Below are 18862 nucleotides of genomic sequence, written 5' to 3'. Positions count from 1 at the left end.
CTGCGGAACATTTTTAAGCTCAAGATCTCCAAGAGTGTTTTGTATCTTAGAAACGGTGATTTATTCCTCCTAGATGACAGCAAAACATTTGGACTTGCTCTCACAGAGTAGGCTTTCTTTGGGCATTTGGGAAATGGACACCTTTTAGTGACTAATTTGAACCTTGTTTTAAACTGTTAAAATGACAAATTATGAATTCTTGAAGAGATAGGAGCTCCTTGAGGAACTTCAGAAACCAATGACAGTGACTTTGTGGCCTTCCTGTTGCCATTGGGTGTCACACAAGTAAGCTATGTCCAAATTCCATTGGCATACTGATAAGGAGCTATGTTACTTTAAACTCAGTGTGAGCCCTGGAGCCCAGTTTCTCATCCCTACATGAAAGTTGTTAAACATCTTTTTCCTCTCTAAGCTGCCTAATGGCTATTCCTTTCCTTTCCTGACCATCTACACATACACACACACACACACACACACACACACCCCTATTTTTTAGTATTTAACTATTTCACTCAATTTCTTTTTATCGTTATTGTGCTTTTCTTTCCTAAAGAGCTGCCATCAATTCCTACATAGTGCTTTCATGTACACTCCTTAGACATGGGTGAAAAAAAAATATTGTTCCAAGATATAATCTATAGACACCTAGGTCTCTTGCTTGCCCATGACTTACAAATACAAGAAATAATTTGCAACCAAAAATTGTCTTCATATCCAATTCGCTTCTGATAATCAACTTTATCTCTTCTCTGGCTTTCCTACTATATTTAATAGGTCCATATTTCACTCACAGTACAAACTTTGATGCTCAATGAAAGGGAATAGCTCTTTTTCATTATCATTGGTTCTACCATCAAAAGGACTGGTTGAACATATATAAAACTGTGTACTGGGTAAGATTTTAGTGTTTTAAAAAAAATTGCCAGAGGCCTTTGCACTCAACATTTTATTCCCATTCCAACTAAGGGTACATTTCCTAGAAGCTTCTCTGTCCACCCAATAATGATCCAAAAGAAATCTCTACAAAAGACAAATAATAATCCACATGAGCAACTCAGCACTCACTACTTCACCCAGTTCACTTTTGGATAGTTCTAATGGATAGGACACATTGTTTTCTGAAGAAATGAAATATGCCCCTCTGGAACAATTACCCATTTTACTAGATCTGCCTTCTGGGGACAAGTACATGTCCTTCTTCCATATGATAGTCTTTCAGATACTTGAAGACATCTATCAATCAGGTCTCCCGTAAGACCAGACATCTACAATTCCTTTAATTTATCCTCATATGTCACTGTTTCCAAATCTCTAATATTTTTGTTACCTTCACCTGAACACAATCTGTCTTCAGTTATTCTATCCTAAGATCCCATTGGTCATTTTGGCTACCATGCCACATTTAGTTATATTGAGCTTACCACCCATGCTAATGCTCAGGTCAATTTAATGGAAACAGTCCTCTAGCCACATGTCCCTCATACTTTTATCCTATATTTTTGCCATTTTTTTAACTCTAGTAGGAGACTTTACATTTATCACCATTAGATCTCACCCCATTAAACCTATGATTAGGTATTAACATTTATGTGCCCATTTCATTGTTCAATACTCCTTTGTATTGTCTCCAAATTTGATAAATATATGCCTTCTATGCCTTCATGGAAGTCATTGAAAAACAACAAAACACTGAATGCAACAAAACCAAGGGCAGATCCCTGACCTTTCTACACTAGAAAGCTCTCTGAAACAGCCATGGTATAGTGAGAAGTCTATCTATTCCATAAGGCTAGCAACAGATGATGTGAGGGTGGAATCTTCAAATTATATTTTGAATCTTGACTAGCTCCATTTGAATTCCTGATAAAAATCTGGAATTTTTAAATCGTTAATGTTCGAACATTTGGGGGAATGGTGTTTACTAGCAGTCAGCTGGGGTTCATCCCCATACATTTGGAATGAGAGGACTTGAGTTTGAATCCTGACACTGCTGCTTACTACCTGTTTGACCTTGGGCAGGTAACCTTACCTCTTTGGGACTCAGTTTCCTCATCAAATGTGGGTGTTGGATAAAATGAATTCTCAGATGCTATCTAGCAGTGAATTATTATCCCAAGTTGATATTAAAATCCATTAATCACCACTTTTAGGGGCAAATCATTGAACTGCTTCTGAATAAATCTAACAATTATATCACCTGGCTAATACAAATTTCTTCATCTTATACATAACTCAACTAAAAACCTTTCATAAACAACTAATGCACTAGGTGTCTAGGATGCAAAGACAGAAAACAAAACAGCCCCTACCCTCAAAGAGCTTTGATGGAGAAGCAGGATAAAAAACATGGTAGTTAGCATGAGATAGCTTGTCAAGTGTTTTTCTGAAATCCAAGTATAATGTATACATGGAATTCTTCTGCATTGCCTGTTTATTTTATGTTGAAATGGAAATCAATTTAGTCTAGAATAATCTATTCTTCATAAACCCATGATGACTCTGGGCAATCACTATTTCCTCAAGTACTTAAATACTAGCCATTTAAATAATATATTACAAAATTTTGCCAGGAATTGAAATCAAGCTAGTCAAACTGTGGATGATAGTGTGAAGAATCTGCCTTCACCCCATTTTTGAAAATCAGAACATTGTCTCTAGTATGTGTCAGAGTTCATGTTCTCTATAGATTTTCAAAGATTAGCAATATTATCTCAACAATAAAGGTGTATGTGTTGTTTTGTTGTTCATATGTAATTTTTCAGTGGAAGGAACTGCTGCTGTGGGAATTTCTTCCACCAATGTCTATCAGCCACTCCTCTATAACTTACTCTCAGACAGTGACCTGGGACAGCAAGAGGTAGGTTAGGCATCTTGTTCCAGGCCACAGTTTTAAAGGCAGTACTTGAACTCAAGTCTTCATGACTCCAAAGCAGACCTTCTATTAACTAAGCTTCCCTTTCTCTCTAGCTTTATATAATAGGGGTACAACTGAAATTATTATGTAAATGGGATCTTTTAAATTTCACAGAGGAAATTCCATGTTTAAAGGAACCTTATTTCAATTGATCAGTTAGTACGTATTAAGTTCTTGCTATGTGCAAAGCTTTGTGCTAAGAGCTAAGGACGCAAAGAAAGGCAAAAACAATGCTTACTCCTCCGAATCTTACATTCAAATCTGGATTATAGCCTATAGTGAACTTTATTGTAAGAGTAATTATCACACTTCAATAGAATGCCTCAACCCATTAATAATATTGTGGCAATCTAAGACACTCTTCTTAATTGTGTATCAGTGGGACAAGTCTATACAACATAAAGAAAAAATATATTTTTCCTGTTATTTCAGTAATATGACCTCATGAAATACAGCTACATTAAAGACTCTAGATGTTTAGTTTAAAAGGACCTAAAAATATCCCATAAAGTGATAACACAGTCAACAAACACTTATTAAGTATTTACTATGTGATAAATACTGTACAATGCACAGGAGAATGCAAAGAAAGTAAAAAACCTGGTACTTGCCCTCAAGCAGCTCACATTCTAATGTGGGAGACCATGCAAACAACTATGTACATACAAGGTATATACAGTGTAGATGGAAGGGAAAGCACGATCAGTGGTTATTGTGGGTGGGAGGTGAGGAGAGACCTAGAAAGGCTTCATGCAAAAAGTTGGACTTAGCTGAATCTTAAAGGAAGCCAAGGGAACCAAGTAATGGCAAGCAAAGTGGGACTTTTTGCTGTTTTTTTTCTTTTGGAGTGTTTCCCAGCACTAAGGCAACCAAGTGCCTTTGATTGAGTCTTGCTTTTGTTTGAATCAAGAATCTTTGATAGAATCAAGAGTCCTTGATTAGAAATAGTATATATACTCTGAGGTTAGCATTTTGCTTTGAGGCTCACCCACTGGAAGAGTGTTGTGTGATTTGACCAGAAGAGACTCTGGGAAGCCATTGGAAACCCCCGACTTTGAAAAACCCAGATGTTGGTGCTTCTCTTTCTGGTAACTATGTATGTAATGCATGCATAGACAGATAGCGTACATGGACAGACAGCTAGAAGCCTGTCTGCTGATTTGGGTTATTTTGCTGTGTTTATATAATTTCTGCTTGTAATTTCTATTTGTGTTTTCTCTGAAGTTCAGGGTGCTGACTTTTTCCCCTGAACTAAGTGAATGATATATGTATGTTTAATCAAAGTAAGATTGTTAACCCCTTAAAGTTGCTTTCCTTAGAAAAGCAGATCAAAGAACATGTGCTAGTAGCCCTCTTGTGTGCTGGTGTTATTGGCCTTACATAGCCAGAGCAGCAGCAAGTAGCATTGTTGTTGCAAACCGGGAAGTGAGATTTGGAGGAAGAGCATTCCAGGTATGGAGGACAGCCAGTGATAAATCAGGAGACTGAATGTCATGAATGAGGAGCAGCAAAAGGACCAGTATAGCTGGTTCATGGTGTATGCGCAAAAGACCAAAGCATAAGACTGCAAAGGCACAAAATGCGATGTTATGAAATGCTTTAACTGCCAATAAGAGCATCTCATATTTTATCCTAGAGTTAATATACAGTCACTGGAGTTTAAGTGGAGAAAGGGGTGACATGGTCAGACCTGCACTTTAGGAAAAATCACCTAAGTGGTGGATGTTTTAGAGTAGGGAGTAAGACTTGAGGCAGGAAGAACAACCAGAAGCCTATTGTAATAGTCCAGACATGAGGTGATGAGAGCCTGAACCAATGTAGTGACTGTGCAAGTGGACATTGGGAGCTATATACAAGAGATATTAGGAAAATAGAAACAATAAGACTTTACAACACATTGGATATGGAGGAGAGGTGATTGTGAGTGAGGAGTTGAAGATAACACCAAGATTGAGAGTCTAAGTGACTAGAGAATGGTGGTACCGTCAACAATAATAGGCAAGTTGGGAAAGGGGGAATTTTGGAGGTGGGGGGTGGTGGGATCATGACCTTATTCTTAGACATGTTGAATTTGAGATGTCTATGGGATTTCCAGTTCAAAATGTCTAAGAGGAAGTTGGTGCTGTAAGCCTGGAAGTCAGAAGAGTGGTTAGAGCTACATAAATAATTCTGGGACTCATCTGCATAGGGATAATAATTGAACCCATTGGACTTAATGAAATCATCAAGCAAGCTATTCTGCATGCTTTATCAAGAACTATGTGGGTCTCAGCAGGGTCTTGTTTGAGATAATATTGTCTAAAAGGATATTGACCAACTATATGTTATAAATTTCTTTTCAAGTGTTTAGATTATTAGGCATACAAATTGTCATTAGAAAAAAGCCCATTACAGAAATTAGCTTCACTTCTCTTTGGAAACCAGACAGATTTACTTTCTGTGCAGCCTTGTTTTCTCATCTGATAGTTAACATGTCAAAATACTATAAGTTGACCTGTAAAAAGTACACTAGACAGTAAAGACACAAAGCAGTATGATAGATAGGAAGTCTATCCACCAGGTACTTGAAATATAGTTTTAGAAAGAAGATATATGCATTAAAAGATAAATAATAGTAGAATGTAAATTCCTTGAGGTCAGGGATGTTTTGTTTTTGTCTCTTTATCCCTAGGACCTAGAACAGTACATGGAGTACAGCCAATATATCAAGGACCTGTTGTCACCTAGACATTTAATAAATGCTGGATTGAATAGGAGATAAGATAGCTATGCCAAGAGGACATGATAATGGAAAGTTCCCCCATAGATATTGTCTCATTTGATCCCGACCACATCCCTGAGTAGGGATGAATCTCTTTGATTAATAGATGTGGAAACTGAGGTTTAGAGAGCCTCTAGGGTATAATTACCAAAGTCAGTTAGTGGCAGAGTCACATGCAGGTCTCCTAGGGTGTTTTCTGTGGGTAAGCAAATTACTGCTAGTGGACCACCTGTTCTTGTAGGGCCAGGGAGTCAAAAATTTGTTTATTTTGCATTTTAAATAAGTTTTATTGTATTTAAAAACATAAAAACCATTCTTAACTCACAGGCCATAGAAAGCCAGTGGCTCTGAAGCCAGAGTTTGCAACTCTTGCTCTAGACTAACAGTTAGCAAACTTTCAGAAGTGGTGAATCATTCATTCTCTCTTTCTGCAGTTCACAGGGGACTGGCCATTCTCCCTAGATGTGAATGGGGGATGGGAGGCAGGGAGTTTTCCAGGCTTTAAAATTATCCTTTCAGACACAAATGCAACTTTGAGTTGTTACAGAATACCATTTGAGTGGGTATTAAAATTCTAAAACCATAAAACTTGAGATGTGGAGAGACCTTAGAAATCTTGAAAAGTCCAATCTGCTGATGTTGGAAGGAAGGAAGGAAGGGAGGAAGGACGGAAGGAGAGAAGGAGGGAAGAAAGGAAGATACTGGAGAATGAAATTTGGGAGCATGTCCCTCCTGGATATCTCTGTGTGGCAATGGGCCATTTCATAGAGCATATGATTTGATGGGCCTGCAATCTAAACTTTTCTGGTGGACCGCATGTGTTCTGTCCCCTTGCTAAAGAACTTGTGCTTTGAGATAATACAGTAATCTTAGTTGTCCCCCAGACTTATGCTTTGGGTGGCATAGCAATTCTTTTATTGGTCCCTGTAACTGAAGGTGTGTTGAAGATGATTGGTGGCTGAGCCAGAAAGTATTGCTAGACTAGATAAGGGAATGAAAAGAAAAACTCCCTCCTTTGGAGGCAGCCTATTTCTTAGGATGCAGCTTATGCCATCCTCTCTTGTAGTTTTGGTCAGATGCAGGAGGGGAGAAGGATTTAAGAGATTTTTTTCCTGTTTTGCTTTCTAGAAGCAAGCATGTGTTGCAATAATTCAGCTAGCAGTTGCTGTGGGGGTGAAAGACCAACACAAACCTAAAAACAAGAATGCTGCCAGCACAGATTCTTTGATCTGCTTTACTAAGGAAAGTAGCATTAAAGGGTTAACAATCTTACCTTAATCCATCATATACATATAAACTCATTAGTTCAGGAGGAAAAGCCAGCTACCTGAACTTTAACACAAATACAAACAAATTACAAACATACACAATATAAATGGACCAGATCGCAATTCATAGTTACCAAGAAACCATCAAGATCTGGGTTGACGAGCTGGGAGGCTCTTAGAGGGGCTGCCCAGAGTCCAAGCTAACACTCTTCCAGGAGAGAGAGCCTCAAGCAAAACAGCTCTGTTCTCTCTTTTTATACACTCTTTAGAAGTCATCAAACATCATCTGAGCCACCAGAATTTAGGCCCATAGAATTTGCTCTGGTCTTAGCAACTCCCCTTAGGACCCTGAGGGTATCACACCCACATGGGTTTAGCATCCAGTAATTAGGGGTTTGGGCCTGGGGCTTTGTACCTACTAAGGCTCAATCAAAACCACTTAATTAATTTAGCATTCTAAAACAGTAAAAAGAAAGTCCCAACTTAATTAATATTACAGCATGGCAGTTACCATCACATGGCACAGAGAACATACTCTTTCCTAGGTGAGCAAGGACTCACCTAGGACTAGATCTCAAATCCCTGCCTGCCTCCTCTGCTTTGTGTTTCTTTCCCTGAGCACAGGTGACCAAAGAGCAATCCTGAATGATGCATATTTAAAGCCCTGGTGAGAATCATGAAGGCTTGGAGTTAGGGAGGCCTAGGTACTGAATAGCAGTAGAATGTAATCCCTACAACTGCACTCTTCTCAGAGGAGGTGACCACTGCCAAGAGGATGAGTCATGCACACCTGACTGGCCAGAAAATATGGACCTCAAATTGCTGCCCTAACAATCAGATTGAAGTGGGAATGAAATCTGTTCGGCAGTCTCACAAGTCTCCTGGGATCTGCTTACAGTGAAGTGCATTATTAGTGGGAATTGAATTTTTTTTGGTCATGTGTCATAAAGAAATAGAGTTTAGGTTATTTGAAAAATGAACATAGGAGCATGTATACCTTTCACCAGTAGTGGTATTAAGGCTGAGGTAGTGGGAGGCAGTTTGCCCCAGGTGCAAGCAATAGGGAGTTCATTAGGAAGGACAGCCTAGAGGAAAGTGGATAGTCTCCAGACAAGGACTGGTTCTCCCTATAGGAATCATGGTGTGAAAGCTGCAGAAATGAATAGCTGAGATTAGGACAGGTGCAACCCCAGGGTGTGGGAGGGGAGGGTAATGTGCCTCTGCCTTGGAGGGGCTGCTGCAGAGCTTCTCCCCTGAAACTGGGAGGAAGGTAGGCCCAGCTGCAAGAATTTCAGGGACGTGACAATGGGCAGCTCCCCACAGCTTAAGGGAGACTTCTTTCTTTGGAGAAAACAACCCTGGAGTATCACATCAGTGTAATTTAAAAGCATTACTATATTATAGTTTTCTTTTTTTATCCTGTATTTTAAAAAATAAATTTGCTGACATGATCACGCACAAAAAACATGAATAAAAGAGGAACAATAGAAGAATATTTTCACTATGTTTCTTTTCTGGGCATTATTATTCATCTTGTGATTATCATTGAAAATAACTTTGCTGGATGGAAAAGAAAGGTATTAAAAAATTGTCTTCCAGTGTCAAGTATGCTAAGTGGACCACTGTTTTTCACATTTCTTTTTTGACTATTCTCTTTTTATGTTACATCCTCATTAAATATTTTATTAATTTAATCACTAAATACTTATTGAATTGAAACGAATTGATCTCCATTTGAGGGCAGTGGCCTGTAGAGTTTTATAGGTATAAACCTGTGGCAAATGCAATGATTTGGAAAAGATAAAGATTGATTTCCAATGACAATGGAAACTACAAAATATTTCCCAAAACTAGGATTATACTTCTGCTAGGGGCATCTAGGTGGTGCAGTGGATAGGAAGATTCCTCTTCCTGAGTTCAAATACAGCTTCAGAAACTTACTAACTGTGTAACCCTGAGCAAGTCACTTAACCTTGTTTGCCTCAGTTTCCTCATCTGTAAAATGAGTTAGAGAAGGAAAGAGAAAACCACTCTAGTATCTTTGCCAAGAAAATCCCAAATGGGGTCACAAAGAGTTGGACACAACTGAAAAATGACTAAAAAAATATTTCTTTTATCCAGAGACTTTGTTTCCAAGGCAGGTAACTATAATCATTTAAATCTAAAGTCACTTAGGAACATAGGATCATAGATCTAGAACTGGCAGCTTGGCATTGGTCAACCTCCTCATTTTATAAACGTGTTCAGGAAGGTCTTAAAGGAAGTTAAATGATTCATCCAAGTTCATAATATTGGAGGTAGAATTTGAACCCAGGTTTTCTGACTCCAAAGCCAGTGATCTTGCTCGTGTAAGTACGTATTATTTTCTCAATATAATATAAATCCTTTGAGGTATTCTCATTCTCTATCACAATGTTTGTCACATAAGTACATAATAAATACCTATTGGATAAATCATGTAAGAAATGATTATCAATAACCAACATCTTGGGGAGATTCAGAGCTCCCCTCTTTTTTTCCAAAGTTCTGATTTTAAGTTCAGTTTTCTTATAGGACATTACTGAGATTGCCTTAACTCTCTTCAATCTTGATCAGACCCACCCAACCTTACAAGGAATTTGATCTAAAGTGGGGGAGCCCATTGTGTCCTGCTCTGGCTTTTGGGGGTGGTCTGGTATAGAGATACTTTCCCTAACCAAGAGGTGCTCAGCCCTTCGTTTCAATTTAGCCCACCTCCAATCGTCAATCGATTAGATTTGATTGATGTTTGATGGACTACCTACTGTTTTGGAGAATATATAAACTCTGAGTCATTGCCATGATTGTCTTTGGTCTTAGAGTAGATGCTAAATGGCCATCCTTTTATTAATAACCCGTTGGCCTTATTAATAAAATGATTAAATTACCCAGAAACTATGCCTCTCGAACCTTTTTAATGGCATGAAACTTCCATATTTATTTGATTGGAGATAAGTTTTCCAAAGGCATTTTCCCCCCTCAAGAGCTGGAATGAATAACCAGTGGATATTGATCCAAAATGGCTAAAGTTATGGAATCAGACTTAATCTATCCTGACTCTGAAATCAATTAATTTCAATGTGAAATTTTGCTGCAGGACACATTTCAGCTCAGCTCATATGGGGTCATAGCACAGCTGCTGCACTTCTAAAACATTTTCCATAGTAGCACCTCGCAAAGAATCTTGGCTTCTGTGTGCAAGTGGGGCTAGATGTGAGATTGGTTATTTCAAGCAGGGCACACATGTCTCTGTACACTTACCTTTATCTGGCAGATACTTTCTCAATGCGCCTCTTTCAGTCTGGAAAAAATCTAGTTGACAAAAAATAAAAGGGTTGGGGGTAGAAGGAGCTATAGAAATCAAGATTGCCACCTCATTCATTGTCTGAACCTTGAGACCACCTCACTTCTCCCCAAACACTAAGAGATTTATTTCCTAATCAAGCAGTGTATTGTGTGTGTCATTCACAGATGTGTTCCTTCTCATTTAACAGCTCCTAAAATGGAGTTGACAAGCATCAGAAGAGAACCATTGTAGCTAAAGCAGGAATAATGGGCAGGAAAAAAATCAATACCAAGTTGTAATTGAAGGTAAGGACTGGTGATTGAGGCTATTGAATAGTAATATTGTGAGGGGAACCAGGTGCCTGCAAGACTGGCTAGATTCAAAGATTTACATCTTTCCTCTTTTCTTTAGAATCTCAATTTAGGAGATTGTGGATAAGTGAAATCACCAGACATACTCATTCCCCAAGAAGCTCCTTTGCTATATATTTCTATGTCTTTCTTCTTGGAAAAAGTGCTTTGTATCTTGCTAGGAACTCGTAGATTGGGGCTATGTAAACTGAAAAAAATTGGATTACACCATGTTCAATCGCTGCTCTAACTACAGAATTTTATTGCTTCACAGTAGTGCCCCCCTAGTCAAGGCCTAACTGATCACAACAAAGGTCAGAGATAGCCAAGCAACCAGAACTACAGTCATCCGCATCCTTCCAGCCTAAACTTCTGAAAGGATGTGTTTACCATCTTTGGCCATCTACTGCCATCAATTAGAAAATACAGATGTGTACTTATTAGGACAGAGGAAGCTTTCAGGGACCATAGCAGCTCTACCTCAGAAACATATCTCTCCAATTTCATTGTATGTAGCTGCTCAAAGATCTTGCTTATCAATTTCCTCTGAAAGTCATGTTGCGTCACATTGGCTGGAGTCAGAGGTTTTGGATTGTGTGGCATTGGGAGAATTATTTAATCACTCTGTACCTCATTTATTCCATGGAAGGAAGGAAGGAATGAACAAACGAATGAACAAATGAAGGAAGAAATAAAGGAAGGAAAGAAAGAAAGAAAGAAAGGGAGAGAGGGAGACAGGAAGGAAAAGATTTTACCTGCTTCAGGATGAGTTAGTATTGTAGGAAGCTAAGACAGCCATCCTAATTCTAGGTTCCAGAGTAGTCTAAATAATTGATTTGATATAACCAATGCATATAAAATTATACTTACTTAGCTTACAAAAATATAATTGTCAACCCAGATCAAAGATATATGCTGAAAGTCTTGACCTTTACTGGTCTTTCCATTGTAGCTCTTTTTTTTGTCCATGGAGATATGCCCATAATGTTGACTGGGGTAGTCCCCATGGGAATGAAGAACCTATGAGATCTGAGAAGGCACAGAGCCTCTTTCCTGCTTTTATATGTCTGTGGACCTTTTAGGTGCCCTTTCACTAGTGCAAAGTCTTTCATTATTCTTGAATCAAAGAAACCTTTGTGTTCTAGCTGCTTACATGGCAGTGTTTATTAGTCACCAGTATTCCCTAGTTCCCACAAAGTCTGACATTCTAACTAAACTACAACCTAGGGATTTATGTCCTACAAATCTTACGTATACCAGAGGGCTGGCGCCCTCCTTTGTCATGTGTCCAGGCCTGGCCATAGCTGGTATTACAGTTAGTAAGATGAATGCTATCATATTTTCAATATAATTATCTCAACTCTCTGTCACTTCTCTCTTTCTCTCTCTCTCTCTCTCTCTCTCTCTCTCTCTCTCTCTCTCTCTCCCTCCTCCCCACCCACCCTGCTTCCCACCCCTCTCTATCTCTCAACATTTCCTTCCTTTCCCTCACCCTCTCTTTCTGTCTCTCTCTGTCTTATGGTAGTTCTGTGGGATTTATTTTTTTCTTTTATTTTCATGGACCAAATTCAACTGAACTGAAAGGATAATGACTCTTTCTTTAGGACTTTGTATCTTCCTCTAGGGCTTACTTCTCTTTTTAACTTCTCCACCATGCCCCAGGAACCTCATCATCCTGCAAAGTGGAATCAGCCTTGGTAGTAAACCTCTTCACTGCCTTCTACCCCTCTGATTGGGAGACAGAGCCATGAACTCCAAAATTTCCATTAAAGAAGGGTGCCCAGCACAACCATTTCCCCATTTCCCACATGGCTGAACCACTTTGAAATTTCTCTGATGTCTCCTTCATGCTCCTGCCCAGAGACCTTTCAGTATTGGTAACTTCCTGCTCACCACCTTCCACCATCCTTTTCAACTTTCTTTTGTGTGTTTTCTTGCCCCATTAGATTGTAAACTCCTTGAGGGCAGAAACTATCTTTGTTTATTTTGTTTTGGTTTATTCACACAGATTGATGAGTAGAAAGTGCTCAATAAATATTTATTGACAGACTGGTTATGGACCTCATCATTGACCAACTCCTTATTGAGGGCAAGTTGAAAGTATTCTCTTGCTCCTTAAGTTTTCCAAGAGTACTTGGCCTCACCTGCTCTATAACACTAGATTTCAATTTATATTTATTTGTGTATATTATTTTGTATTCCATCTTGGTGAATTATAACCTCCTTGAGGGCAAGGAGTGCATTGTTTTTCATCTTTATATCTCCAGTACCAATGTTAGTTAAGTGTCTTGGACTTTACAGATATTAATAACTATTGAATTAAATTGAATCAGCAAGTTTTTACTTCAATATATGGGTTCTGTTGCATATGAAGAGTTAGGAGTTTCACTGTAACACTATTTGTCTCAAAACAAATCCAACCTGGAAAATTTTGTTATCATTTTAAACAGGCTTACTTTCTAATCGGTTTTTCTGCATCTTATTAATTTCACATAAACACCTAAAACAGCACATTTCATAGAAAATTTATTATCTGGCAACTTCAGATCTATAGTTTTGCTTTTAATTAAATGGACAACTTCAGGGTATACAGACTATACACAATTTGCAAATGATTACTAAGTGCTCAGAACTCATATGACACTTTCCCACAGTGTTTTCAGGTTGGCCCACAAATGTCTATTTGAGTTATTGTGTACCCCCAGTACAGTATGGGTAGCAATATCATTATGAAAAAAATGTATTCGTAATTACAATTTGAAACAACACCACCACATACTGATAAAAGACTTGGATATGAAAGAAAACTCCATGAAGGCAATGCCATTGTGAAGGGTACCTGGGCTTGAAACCCAGAGGTGGTTGCATGAGTACCTTGAGATAAGATGAAGCTAGGAGCTATAATGGCTGACCCCAAGTATGCTCCCTGGGACAAAACCTTCATAATTTCTTTGACATGAACCAAGGATCCCAGAAAGACATGGAGCTAGAGAGGGGGCAGAGGATGTGATTTAGAGAATATCCAGCTCAAGGGCTCCTGAGGATTGGGCTGAGAGCCTAGTGGAAGCTGAAACAGCCTGTAGTTATAAATTCCTGGGAACATTTCTCAGTTCCCCTGTCCTATGGCCACAGATTAGGTCTCCCATACTATGTGCTTCCTTTCATACTGGCATCATCTACCAACCCTCATCTAGATGTCTTTCCTTTCTGTCTTCTTTTTTCTTTCTTCTCTCCTCTCTACCTTTTCATCTTGTACTTCTTGCTCCTCTTTCTTTTTTCTTTCTGCCTTCCTTCTTTCCTTCCTTCCTTCCTCCTCTTTCTTCTTCTACTTCTCCTCCATCCTCTTTTTCTTTAATTCTGTCCCTTTTATGCTATCTCTTTCTCCCCTCTCTCATTCTATCTCTTTTCTTCTTCTCCTCCACTTTCCTATCCCAATAAGTGGGGCTTTGGACAAAGAATTGAAGAGAAGATTCACCTACATCAAACATCCAAGAGACATCCAAGAGACTATTTCATCCCCAGAGCCATTGCTTGCCATATTGTTCTTCCACCCACTCCCCAAGAAATAGCCTGCAGCAAAATCATATGCATAACTAACTGTGCCCACATTGACTGGGATTCAATGAGCTACTGGCAACCTCTAATTAGAGGGATATTGTACCTCAATTAACCACTGGTGACTATGATTACTTGTGTGAGCAGCTTTTGTGATGGCAAGTTTTTGTGGTTGAAAAATTAGGTATGCACAAAGGGAGACCACCCTTTGAAGTTTGGGCCTCAAGGGACTCCCTACTGTGTGCTAATTCCTATGCTCATAAAAAGAAGCTTTATCCTCAATCCAATAAAGTCCACTAGATTTTATTTAGAGACTTGGATTTATTTAGTTGTTTGTAAAGACTTGGACCTGAAACTCGTCTTCCTCTCAAATTTGCAAGTTTTCTTTGGCCCAGAATTATTTTCTTATAAAATGACTAAGGAAGAAAAATGCAGGCAGCCTCCAATTATCCAGGAACTGAATAACCAGTTGGGGACATGCAACCCATTGCTTTTCTTCTTTCTTCTTTTGGTGGACAGTCTGAAGTCATTCCACTATTCTTTATCCCTGCCCTATGAAACGAAGTCAACATGCATTTATTTAGTTCTTACTATGTGTCAAGCAAGGACTGTGGAACCTCCTGGGTAATGCCACTACTACTGAAGGTGAACCACAGAGCCAAGAGCCCTGGGAGCTGGGACATTCCAGGACATTGGGGAAATTTGAATGTGATAGATTTTCTGATAATTTGCTAATTGGTGACTGGATATTTTTATAAACTGATATAAATTTATTTATAATTTATTAAAAATTAAAATTATAGTCATTTATAATGATAGCACATTTACAAATTAAAATGACATTAAATTAATATTAAACTATATATTTTCACATGGAAATTAATTAATGAAAATACACAAACTCATAAATTATCTAGTCAAAGAGAAGTAGGGGACAGAGCTTATTTCCAACTACAATATAATCAAATATGCAAAATAACAAAATATTTTCATTAAATAGGGTTTTCTTGGTTTCCATGATATTGAAGTTTTCTTTGTAATCACATTAAAGATATTCATCCATTTTTTTGTATGTCCCCCTGGAATAATGTCAACTTCTTGCAAAAAAAATAGCTTTTTTTGCTTTGTATGTATGTTTTTAATAAAGGTTTTTTAAGTAGAATTTTATGAACTTGAACAGTTACTTATGTATATATGTATGTTGGTTGTCCTCCATTCTCAAAGAGGACCAAAACGACATCTCTATATTGGGGTCAAGGTACAGTAGTGTGTCCAACTGTGGTAATCAGACCAATATGAGCTCAGAAGTCTCTACCACAAGTCAGGCACAAATAATTCATATGAATGTTTGGAGTGGAGATATCTCTAAATTTGTCATCTCACATTTCCTTTGAGCTACTACAAATCTGCTATTCTCATAGAACATAGCACCTTCTTTGATACAGGCACACCATGTTGGGTGGTCCTGTGTCAGTGTCTCCTGTGTCTCAAAATTGATTTCAAAATTATTCTGAGAGACCCTGAGAGTGTCCTTGTGCCACTTCTTCTGACCTCCATATGAGGGTTTGCCTTGTGTTTGTGTTCTTGATAAAATAGTGGTTTTGGCAAACTTGTTTTTGGGATTCAAACAACATGGTCAATCTATCAGAGTAGCTCTTACAGTAAAATTTGAATGCTTGGCAGTTCACCTCAAGAAAGGACCTCAGTGTCTGGTACCTTCTTACACCAGGTGGTCTTCAGGATCTTCCTAAGACACTTTAAACGGAAGTGATTCAATGTCCCTGATGGTTTCACAGGCATACAACAATGAGGTCAGTACAATAGCTCTGTAGACCTTCAGTCTGGTAAGCAGTCTAATACCTCTTCTCTCCCACACTTTCCTTCAGAGGCTCCCAAAAATTGAGCTAGAAATGTAAGTATGTTATGTATGTATGTTAGAATATATGATATTTTGTCTGAGTGGCCTTTCCATAGCTGTCCAAATAACCCTTTGCCTTTGCACGCCAAGAGACCTATGCCCACATAAGTGCTTTACAAAGTGTTTTGGAGTAGGGTCATACCAATAATGACAATAATAAAACTATACTTTCAGCATCTTGCTAGCAGGATAGCAGATAAAAGGTTTGGTCAGAGGTGGAAATTCAATTCTCTTGCCTTTTGGAACAGATAAATAAAACACAAGAAAATCAAAGAACGATGACCTTTGAATTCTGGCTGTATTTATGTACTTATTCACATTGTCCCACATAGAAGACCTAGAAACACAGAGAAATATTCAGTTCCACATTCATGCACTATCCTTCCCACCCCTGGCACCTTTTCCAGGGGCAAAAATCAAGGGAGACTAGCCAGAGAGAGTAAAAAAAAAAAGCTAAGTAGAAGAAGTGGCCTTGGGATCAATATAGATAATAGGCAGAAGCCTCTGATTATTACAAATCTTCCTAATTCCTAATGTATGATGGGAAATTATGCACAGAAAAAAAGACACAAATAAAAAACGTGAATATGTGTAAGGGAATAGAGGTGGAGTTGATGAATGAGGATCCTTTTGACTAAATGAGTTTCCTGAACTGCTTGATGAAATTACTTGATGAGAGGTAAGATGATATAAGGATGGACTCCTTTCACACTTTATATATGATTTGCATGTGAACGAGTCAGCTTGAGGATTGGCTGAGATCATAGACTTCTCTTGGCAAGGATAGCCTCAGGGGAAAAAAAAAAGAAAAAAAACAAGGAATTTGACCCTGATCTCACCCTAGTAGAGCAAGTCTAGCCAGTCAGTTCTGAAAGGATTCAGCTGTTGACTTGACTCTTCACCTTTTCCCCATGCCCTTTGAAGAGTATAGCAAGGGAAGAAACAGACCATTAATGGCATCTTGAAGCACAAGCATATGTCATATATTAATATAAGCATATATAGAATCTAGCTGCAAAGTCAACTGAAGAGAAGCAGATGAGAGGAATCAAGAATCATTCTGGTGCCCAGAGTTGGTATCCTGTTCAGGGAAAGAAAAACTTGAGAACTAAGACTCCTTCTGGTCTAAAGGTAGGAGTTGCAGTTCTTTCCCCAGGTGCACAACATACCACTCTGGCCAAGATTTCAAGAGAAGGCAGAGCTAGTTGGTGGAGGCCACAACCAAGGATTAGAGCCATTTCCCCCACCCAGGACTATATCCAGGTAGAGAAACATGGATGAGATAAAAGTATAATTAAATGTATTAGATATATTTAAAACTGATTGGATGAGAAAGGCAAAATTTGATAAGGTCATAGATAGCAAGCAAAATCATTGATAAAAATGTGAATTAGTACAAGGCCAAGCACAGATCCCTGGAACATTCCATTGAAAACCTCTTTCCAACTTGGAATTGACTTGTCATCTAGTTGTACTATTGTCTCACCTACATTCCTCCATCTTTTCCACAAGAATATCAGATGCTTCATCAGATTCCTTGCTAATATTGTACTTAAGTTAACTACAGCATTCCCCTGATCTAACAGTTTAGAAGCCTTGTTAAGGAAGGAATTAAGAATAGCCTGGAATGAACTGTTTTTGATGAAAGCATGCCGTCATGATAACCTCTTCCCTTTCTACATACTAATCAACCACTTCTTTAACAGACTGCTTGAGAATACTTGCATGAAACAAAACACTATCATTTATAGTAACACTAAATTAACATAACCAATAATCCAGTGGATAATGGAAGATAAATGGTGAGCGTAAGTTGGTTGCAGCATGCTACTGAAATGGCTTGTGCTCGAGACGTCAGTCGGTCAACAAGGATTTATTAAACATTTACTATGCATTAGGCACTGGACTAAGTTCTTGGGGTAAGAAATAAAGACAAAAACAGTCCCTGACCTGTTGGGATGGGATGCTTGACTAATTCACATGTGGAAGACAATACATAAATATCTAAGTACCTAAAAGATATATTCAGATAAGATAGAAGATAATGTGAAAAAAGGAGGCACTAGCTTCCAGAGAGACATAGAAAGGCTTCTTGCAAAAGGTAGAAGGTAAAATTTGAGTTGAGTCTTAAAAGAAGCAGGGGAAACTAAGAGATAGAAATAAGGAGGGAAAAGCATTCCAGGCATGGGAGACAGTGCAAAGCACAGAGTTGGGAGATGGAGTATGCAACAAAAAGAAAGCAAGGATCCACCAAAATATGATGAGATTGTACTTTACTATTATATTATGTTACATTTATGATATTCATAATTATATGTAAATAATGCAATTATAATTATATAAATTAAATTTGGAGCTTATCCAAGAATTTAAATTATATGTACTACCTGTTTAGTGTAATAGAATGACATTCTGTAGCATCTGAGCAAAAGTGACAACACTCTAAAGGTGAAAGGAAACGTTGGGCTCCTGTTGGAGGAGGAGAGCAAAATGAGAATCCTATGCTCCTAGGGCAAAGTTTGTCCCCAGGCATTATCTGAATACTCTGAGACTCAGCTGGTTGATTAGTTGGTTATTGTCCTTCATTCTCAAAGAGGACCAAAATGTCATCGCTATGTTAAGAGTCAAGTTACAAGGTGTCCAACTGTGGCTGATCAGACAAATAAGAGCTTGAAATGCTCTACCACAGGTCGGGCACAAATAGTCCATGTGAACATTTGGAATGGGTTCTCTAAATTTGTGCATCTTGCATTTCTTTTGAGCAATTTCAATTCTGCTTTGCTCATAGAGCA

The sequence above is a fragment of the Trichosurus vulpecula genome, chromosome 6 (assembly GCF_011100635.1).
Source record: "Trichosurus vulpecula isolate mTriVul1 chromosome 6, mTriVul1.pri, whole genome shotgun sequence".
Taxonomy (NCBI): Eukaryota; Metazoa; Chordata; class Mammalia; order Diprotodontia; family Phalangeridae; genus Trichosurus; species Trichosurus vulpecula.
The sequence above is the reverse complement of the archived record's forward strand: the minus strand, read 5'-3'. Positions refer to the sequence as shown.